The sequence below is a fragment of the Gracilinanus agilis genome, chromosome 5 (genome assembly GCF_016433145.1).
Source record: "Gracilinanus agilis isolate LMUSP501 chromosome 5, AgileGrace, whole genome shotgun sequence".
NCBI classification, from domain to species: Eukaryota; Metazoa; Chordata; class Mammalia; order Didelphimorphia; family Didelphidae; genus Gracilinanus; species Gracilinanus agilis.
Window position 1 is genome coordinate 97,371,565 of NC_058134.1, and position 8,233 is coordinate 97,379,797.

The window sequence follows — 8,233 nt, forward strand, 5'->3', positions numbered from 1 at the left end:
TGGGGAGAGAGAGAGAGAGAGAGAGAGAGAGAGAGAGAGAGAGAGAGAGAGAGAGAGAGAGAGAGAGAGAGAGAGCTTGTTTGTACATGATTGTATATATATCTGGGGGATGAAATAGAAGAAAAAGTCAGAGATGAAGCCTATCCCAATTGAATAGTTCTCTTCCTTATCTTTGAGGGCTCAGGTTGGAAAGCCTCCCCAGTTTTCCTATAGTCCCAAATTGGGGCAGGTGGCCTTCCCAGTGTGTCTGACAGGCCTCTCCTCTCCCCTCTTCCATTCCAGATTAGGGACCCTTTCCTTTCTCCCTGGGCACTCTACTTTACCTCTGGGCCTTTGACCCCACACTTTATATTGGATTCAATTCTTATACTCAAAGGGCTGCCAACTAATCCCGGAGAAGGTGTTAAATGGTAATTAAAGTGTTAGCTGATAATGGGTTTAAGGTGTGACTTCTCTTGGAGGTATTTGAATTTTAAAAGAAACTTTGAAGACCAAAAATTTCTCCAGAAACCAAGGAATTAAGCAATAATGGTGGAATGAAAGCAACTGGGAGCAGGAATGACCCATACTTCCCAAATGTTAGGAGCCTGGCCTGTTCTCTTTATTTTGAGGTCATTCATCCCTTATCCTCCATCACAGTTTTATTCAGCCTTTGGGGGATGAAGGAGTAATGCAGGATCCTTACAGGAAATATGGCATAGTGGAAAAAGCACTGGATTTGGATTTTGATGCCCTGAGTTCAAAACCTAGACCCTGGGGGCAGCTAGGTGGCTCAGATGGATTGAGAGTCAGGTCCAGAGATGGGAGGTCCTGGGTTCAAATGTGGCCTCAGACACTTCCTAGCTGTGTGACCCCTGGACAAGTCACTTAACCCCTATTGCCTAGGCCTTACCACTCTTCTGCCTTGGAACCAATTCACAGTATTGATTCCAAGATGGAAGGTAAAGGTTTCAAAACAAAACAAAACGAAACCAAATCCTAGTCCCTTCTGAGCCTTAGTTTCCTGATCTGTAAAATGAAGGATTCCGAGTACTTGATTTCTAAGAACTCTTCCAGGCCTGTAATTATGAGGCCCTCAATTCTTTCAAAAGCAGTGATTTCAATTCTTGAAGGAAGTCAGGGCACCTCAGGGATAGAACGGAATAGGAGATAGTCAATAAGCCTTGCTTATATGTGCCAGGCACTGTGCTAAACTCTAAGTTTAGAAAGAAAGGCAACAGCCCCTACCCCCGAGGAACTCCTGGTCCAAAGAGGGAGACTACATGCCAACAACCATGCACGAACAAGCTGTCTACAGGATAAGTAGAAACAGTCATCCCAGAGAAGGCGCTAGAAGTAAGAAGAGCTGGAAAAGATGAGATTTTAGGAGGGACTTGAAGGAAGTCAAGGAAGTCAGTGGAAATGGCCAAAGTCAAGAGATGGGGTGACTTGCTAAAGGAACAGCCCGGAAGCTAATTTTCCTGAATCACGAATTGGGTGGGGAGGAAGGTATGAGATAGATCACTAAATTTGGAATCCGAGGCCCTGGATTTGAATCCAGATCCTGTTGTTTGTTCCCTTTGTGATAAGGACCGAACCTCTTTAATTTTCTGGTCCTCGGGCTCCTCATTTGGAAAATGAAGATAATTGTCTTGGTTTTATAGGCATATGCATATATATTTATATAAATGTGTGTGTATCACACATGTGCATATATTTATAAATAATAATAATATAACTATCTCTCTCTATATATATCTCTATCTATATATTTATTCCCTTCGGGTTTGAAATCCTGTGACTCTCATTTCCCATTCCTCGTCTGGCCCCTGCCCTGCCCACCCTCTTCCTGCCTTTTACAGTTCTTCCCTTCTTGCTTCCCGAAACCAGTGTGCGGCCGGGCTGGGGAGGGGATGAGGCCAGGGGATGACTGGGCTCCGAAAGGTGCCTTGGGTGCCCCTGGGGGTGGGGATGGGGATGGAGTGGAAGGCCCTGGATCCTCGCCGCCCCGGCCGGGGCTGTTCAGTGTGAGCTGGAAGCGCCCCACCCTCCAGTCTATGAGCAGTTTCCTTCCTGGTGCAGTGGCGTAGGCGGGTGGGGTGGCTCGCTGAGGGAAAGGAGGGAAGGGAAGTGGGGAGCCGTGGGGTGGCCTAGAGGGAAGAGGGGGAGGAGGAGGAGCCCTTCCTCTGAGCAGGTCCCCCTTCTTCCCTTGGGTAGGGGGACGGGGTGGGTTTCTTAATCTCCCAGAAAGCAGAGCAGGGGGGCAGTGTGGGACTGGAGAGGGGGGTCTGAGGCGAAGTGTGGAAAAACTGCTGAAAGGAAGGAGGGAGATGAGGGGCCGGATTGACCAGAAAAGAGCCCATCGGCAGGGATGCCATGGGGGAAGCACAGACTGGCTCAGTCCCTTCTTGGGAAATCCACAAGGGGGCAGTAGAAGGCTAGAGAGTTTTACGGGGAAAACTGGCGACCGACTTAATGGGGGACCCAGCAAAAGCCCTCAGGGGCGCAGCCAACCGGCTTCCAGGGCCCCTCGATATGGCCATTTTTCCGGGGACCCTCATACGGGGACCCTCTCATCCAGCAGTTTTCTCACAGGTGATATCTGCTCACCATTCACTTTCTGAGAGCGTGGCGGGCCCTTAGAAGTCACGTCCAACCTTCTGGTTGTCGGTGAGGGAGCTGAGGCTCAGGGAGGGAAAAGAGCTTTAGCAGAATTTAGCAGCTAGAAAGCGCCTGAATTTGCTGACTTTAAGTCTAACAGTCTCCACTATGATGCGCATAGCAGAAAAAGCAGTATTTCTGGGAGGAATTGTGAGGGCATTTAGGAGGGAATGGGGTGGATCTTATATTCTGAAACCGAATCGTATTTCAGCCTGTTGGAACTGCCTCTTTCTCCAGCAGGTTGTCTTCTCCATCCCCCATCAGGCTAATTGTACAAAAGTTCAGGACCAGGGGATTACTCTGGTTTACTCCACTTTCTTGTTGTTGTTGTTGTTGAGTTGTATACGACTCTTCATGGCCCCATCTGAGGTTTTCTTGGCAAAGATACTAGAGTGTTTTGCTATTTCCTTCTCCAGTTCATTTTATACATGAGGAAACTGAGGCAAAGAGGGTGACTTGGACAGGGTCACAAAGCTAATAAGTCTCTGAGGCTGGACTTAAACTCATAAAGATGAGTCCTAATTTCAAACTACCTCTATATTTTGAGGTCCTTAATCTTTGAGGTCTTCAACCCCTTCCCACTGGGCCAAAGGGATGGTGCTACCAAGCTTTCGGAAACTTTTGAACTCTTTGTCTAGTAATGAGCAGACCAGGACCATTCCTGGGGCTAGTCTATCCTGAAAGGTCAAGTCCAGTTTTCCTCTGAAATTTAGGCTGTATTTGAGTTTGTTTTTTTTTCCCAAATCCCCATAGGGTTGTGTGTCAGTGGTGAGAGGTATGGAGGTGTGTGTGTGAGGGAAGGAGAGTTCTTGAGCTTCACTCCTTCATTTGCTTCTGGGCTTTTCTTGCCTCTAGGGCTGTGTTGGATACAGAACCCCCTTTGTTGGCTCTGGGCATGATGCAACACTTTCACTGGAAAACTCAATGTTGTATAAACCCTGGGACCTAACGGAAGGAGAGGCTTTTCCTAAGATCAGACTTACATGGTGTGAGGTTTCCAGGTACAGGCCAAATCATTCTGCAGGCATATTTCACGGTACCCTCATGACGGGGTCCAACCAGTTATTGGGATTTTCCACAGACTCAACGATCCCCCACAGCAGGCAAAGAAACAGGGCGAAGAAACTACGTCCCCAAGTAATGGGGGGCATGGTGAGAACAGCATCAGATGGGGAGTTTTAGGGCCTGGGTTTGAATTCCAGTTACTGACTGCCTGTGTGATTGTAGGCAAATCCTTTCTCCTTTCCAAAGGCCTTTTACTTCCTCATGTGCAAATCGGAGAAGTTAAGATGGGTGATGGTCACCTCAATACTTGGCTGAGGGCATCTCTAGTCCCAGGTATCTGGCTTTGGTTTTCCATGGTGAGGTCAGAGAGAACCTTTTCCTCTCCTGGGCCCTCACTCCTGTTACTGCCCTTCCCGGTCCCCACCCTCTTCCATTCCCTCCCTCAGGTTGGCCCAGTTTCCTGGTGTGGTTGCCTTGGTGCCAGGGCCTCTGGGGAGCATGGGGCTTGTGCTGTGCGTTAAGTGCGCCTGGCCAGGGAAGCTCCTTAGCAACCAGCAATGGGCAGTTAGCCAGGCAACAGCCCCCTCCTCCATCTCCCAGGGGCTTCCACTGGAGGAAGGGGGGCATTGTGAAACAGAGCCTTCTCTATTGGGGGGCAAGAAGTCACAGGAAGGGGGGCTTTAGCCTCTGAGGGGCCTCCCTGTGCTTGTATCGAATTTTTGCCTTTTCATGATATATTTCTTTACCCAAACTATAGGCTCCCAGAGGGCAGGAACCATGTCTCTTTTCCTGTGTTCTTAGCACTTAGCACAGTGCCATGCACCCAGGAAGGGCTCAGTAAACATGTGGTATTACAGTGATGTCTTCTGCTTTCTGATTTGCCCTCCTGGCTTCTAACCCGAGTCCTAACCATTGATGACTCTGGGCCAACACCAGTACCTTGAGGGAACTTAGTCTGCAAAAATCCAATGCGGTAGAGTTGGAAGAGACCTTAGAGATCCCCTCTTTTAATGCAGTCACGTTGCAGATTAGGAACCTGTGACCCAAGGAAATCAAGTGGCTTGTTCAAAGTCACCCAGGTGATAAGTGACAGAAGCAGGATTTAAACTCTGGACCTCTGACTGTCCATCCAGGGCACTGCTTTTATAGACATTATGGCATTGTGGTGCTCCAAGGCAGGAGGGAGTGCAAGCAGTATTAGTGCTCTAATTCTGTACAGGGTAGGGAAACCTTCTCTCTGACACATCCTCCCATTCTAAGGAGCAGCTAAAGTCCTGCATTTCTGCCAGGGCATTTAAGAGTGCAGGAAACTAGGAGGGGAACTGGTGAATGATGGCTTGGTAGTATGTGGAAAACAGACTATGTTTAGTTGTGACAGAATGTGGTGGGGAGAAAGGGAATTTGAGGTGGGGTAGGGTTGTGTGGACAGGAGAGAGATTATGTTGTGCTGCTAGTGGGGAGGGGACTTGGGTCTCCTCCCTTTGGGTCGTCATTTTGTTGTGTAGTGATATTATTCATGGAGGTCTGTGTCCTCCTCATGCAGACACCATTCACAGCAAATCTGAGAATTCAGGAAGTCAGTGATGATGAAAATTGAATTGTGGTCAGGTCTAGCCAGGTGCTATCTGAATTATACCAGCTTCATTTCCCTGTCCCTAGAGACTGGTGTTTGGGTTGGGGGTGGGGAAGAGAATGGAACAGATAGAACAGGAATCCTGGCTTAGAGATCGAGAGCATATGTGCCATGGATATTGGGAGTTCTTATGTGGCATAATGAAGAGAGTACTAGACTTGGATTAAGGAAGAACAGAGTCCAAATCATATCTTAGATATTTACTAGCGATGTGGCCCTAGACAAGTCACCTAATCTCTGTCTGCCTCAGTTTCTTCATGTGCAAAGTAGGGATAATGATCACACCCACCTCCTAGGATTATTATGAGCATCAGAAAAGATAATATATAGAAAGTACATTGAAAACCCCAAAGAGTCACATAAATATTAGTTATTATTTTGGGTAATTAATATATTACCATTCTACACATTTTCACCAGCTCTCATTTAAGGAGGGTTGTTGTTGGACTTTAGTTCTGAGAAGAACCTATTTAGTATTCCCTTACAACCCTCAGTTTAGTCAAATCCTAATAATTCTTCAGGGCTCTGCTTGAGTCCCTCCTCCTCTAGGAAGCCTAACTTCCTTTGACTTCATCAAATTTGGGGTCTTCCATTCATTTGACACTTCAATCATCTACTGTCTTGTGATAGCTTTTATGTAGTTGATAGAGAAGGCAGCAGTGGTTTTGGAAATAGAGGGCATGACAGAAAAGATTTCAAGTTTGGGTTCTAGCTGGGCTAAACGATTTCTGAGGTCCTTTCCAACTATGAAATTCCAGGACTTTGCTATATATCTGAATACCGGTAATCACACTTCCAAGGTTTGTATAGATTCCTCCTCTATAAAATTAGAGGGTTGGACTAGATCCATGTTGGTGAATCTATCTATGGCATGCATGCTAGAGGGGGCTGCTCCCCTACCCTTCTCCATGCTCATCTGAGGACATTTCTCACATCACCTGCCCTCTGCCTGACAGTCCAATGAGGGTGCTTCTTCCTTTCCCTGTCTGGGGTAAGGGCAGGGGAGCCTCATGAGTGGTGTGAGGGTTGCAGTTTGGGCACTTGGTCTTTAAAAGGTTTGCCATCACTGAACTAAATAGTCTCTGAAGTCTCTTCCAGCCCCAAATCTAGGATCTATTGATCTTTCCCAGCCCCAGTTTCCTCATCTGTAAGATAGATTTGATATTTTCCAAATGTCCTCCCCAGAGATATTGAGAAGAAAGGGCTTTTTAAAACTTTGAAGAGCTATGTAAATTGAAATATTAGAATTTTATTTGTCTTGAATATGTATACATGTAAGCTCCTTAAGGAAACTGTCATTATACTCCTTTGTGACTCCTATAATACAAGACAGAGGGCTTTGCTTAATGTATTTGTTGGCTGCTTAATGAATTCATGAAGGCAGCAGCAGTTGATTCCAGCCCAACGTGGAGCTCTTTTCCCTATCCATTAATGATGGCCAACCTAAGACTTCCCTAACTTATGAAGCAGGCGATCCCCTTTGTGCTCTTATTTAAAATGTGCTTTGCCATTTTAAGCTATACCTGAAATTTAGCTTTGAGTTTTGCAAACCTTAGGTTTCAGCAGAAACAGTAGCTGGAGCAAACATAATATGAGGGGCTATTCCATGAATCCTACCTTCAGGCTTCCTGGGCACTTGGGTCCTATATTTCTGATTTAACTGAACTCAAATTTTCTTCCCACCTTGCTTAGTTGCTGGTATGCCTAGTACCTGGTTCCCTAATTTAGTGTAGTCAAAAACCCACTGGCCTGGCAGTCAGAAACAGGAATATTTCTGGAAAGGGAGATGTGCATATCCCTACAGGGTTTAGGAGCCCAATAAAAATCATGCTCTGAGCTTATCCACCTTCTCTAAAATGTTTGTATTGATGACCTATTCCAATCTTTCAAGGATTCATGTTTTTATCAATGTGGGTGATAAATACTTCCACAAACACAAATTGCAGTACCCTCTATCAACTCTAGTTGATAGCTTTCATGAATTAAAGAGCCCCTCAGAACTTAGCCAGAGTAGATGCAGAGTCTACCTTCAGATGCATACTCAAAGCTTCTCTAGACATGTGTGTTCATTAAGAACACTTTGGGGGGGCAGCTGGGTAGCTCAGTGGAGTGAGAGTCAGGCCTAGAGACAGGAGGTCCTAGGTTCAAACCCGGCCTCAGCCACTTCCCAGCTGTGTGACCCTGGGCAAGTCACTTGACCCCCATTGCCCACCCTTACCAATCTTCCACCTATGAGACAATACACTGAAGTACAAGGGTTAAAAAAAAAAAAAAAGAACACTTTGGAGGATTCAGGGTCACCTTCACATCCTGATGAGGCATCAGAGAAGAACTTTATTTTTTTTTCAACTTCATTTTTTTTAGAATATTTTTCCATGGCTACATGATTTTTGTTCTCTCCCTCCCCTTTTCCCTCCCCTTTCCTGGAGCTGACAAGAAATTCCACTGGTTTATAAATGTATTATCACTTCAAACCTATTTCCATATTATTCATTTTTGTAATAGAGTAATCTTTTAAAACCCAAACCCCCAATCATATACCCATATAACCAAGTGATAAATCATAGTTTTTCTTCTGCATTCAGAGAAGAACTTTAATGGGAAACATGAGTACAATTGGTTTAAAATGAACTTCAGGGAGCAGCTGAGTAGTTCAGTGGATTGAGAAACAGGCCTAGAGTCAGGAGATCCAAGGTTCAAATCTGACCTCAGACACTTATTGCCTTACCGCTCTTCTGCCTTGGAACCAATATACAGTATTGATTCTAAGATGGAAAGTAAGGGTTTAAAAAAATGAATTGCAAAGGTAGCTTTGAAGGACAAGAGGGGAGCTGAAAAGAAAACAGATTTTCCAGAGTGATAATAATGATGAAAGTGACACAAAACATATATATATATATCAATTAAGTGATATATTTGTGTATGCAAATATGTATGTGTTTATATATTACTTTC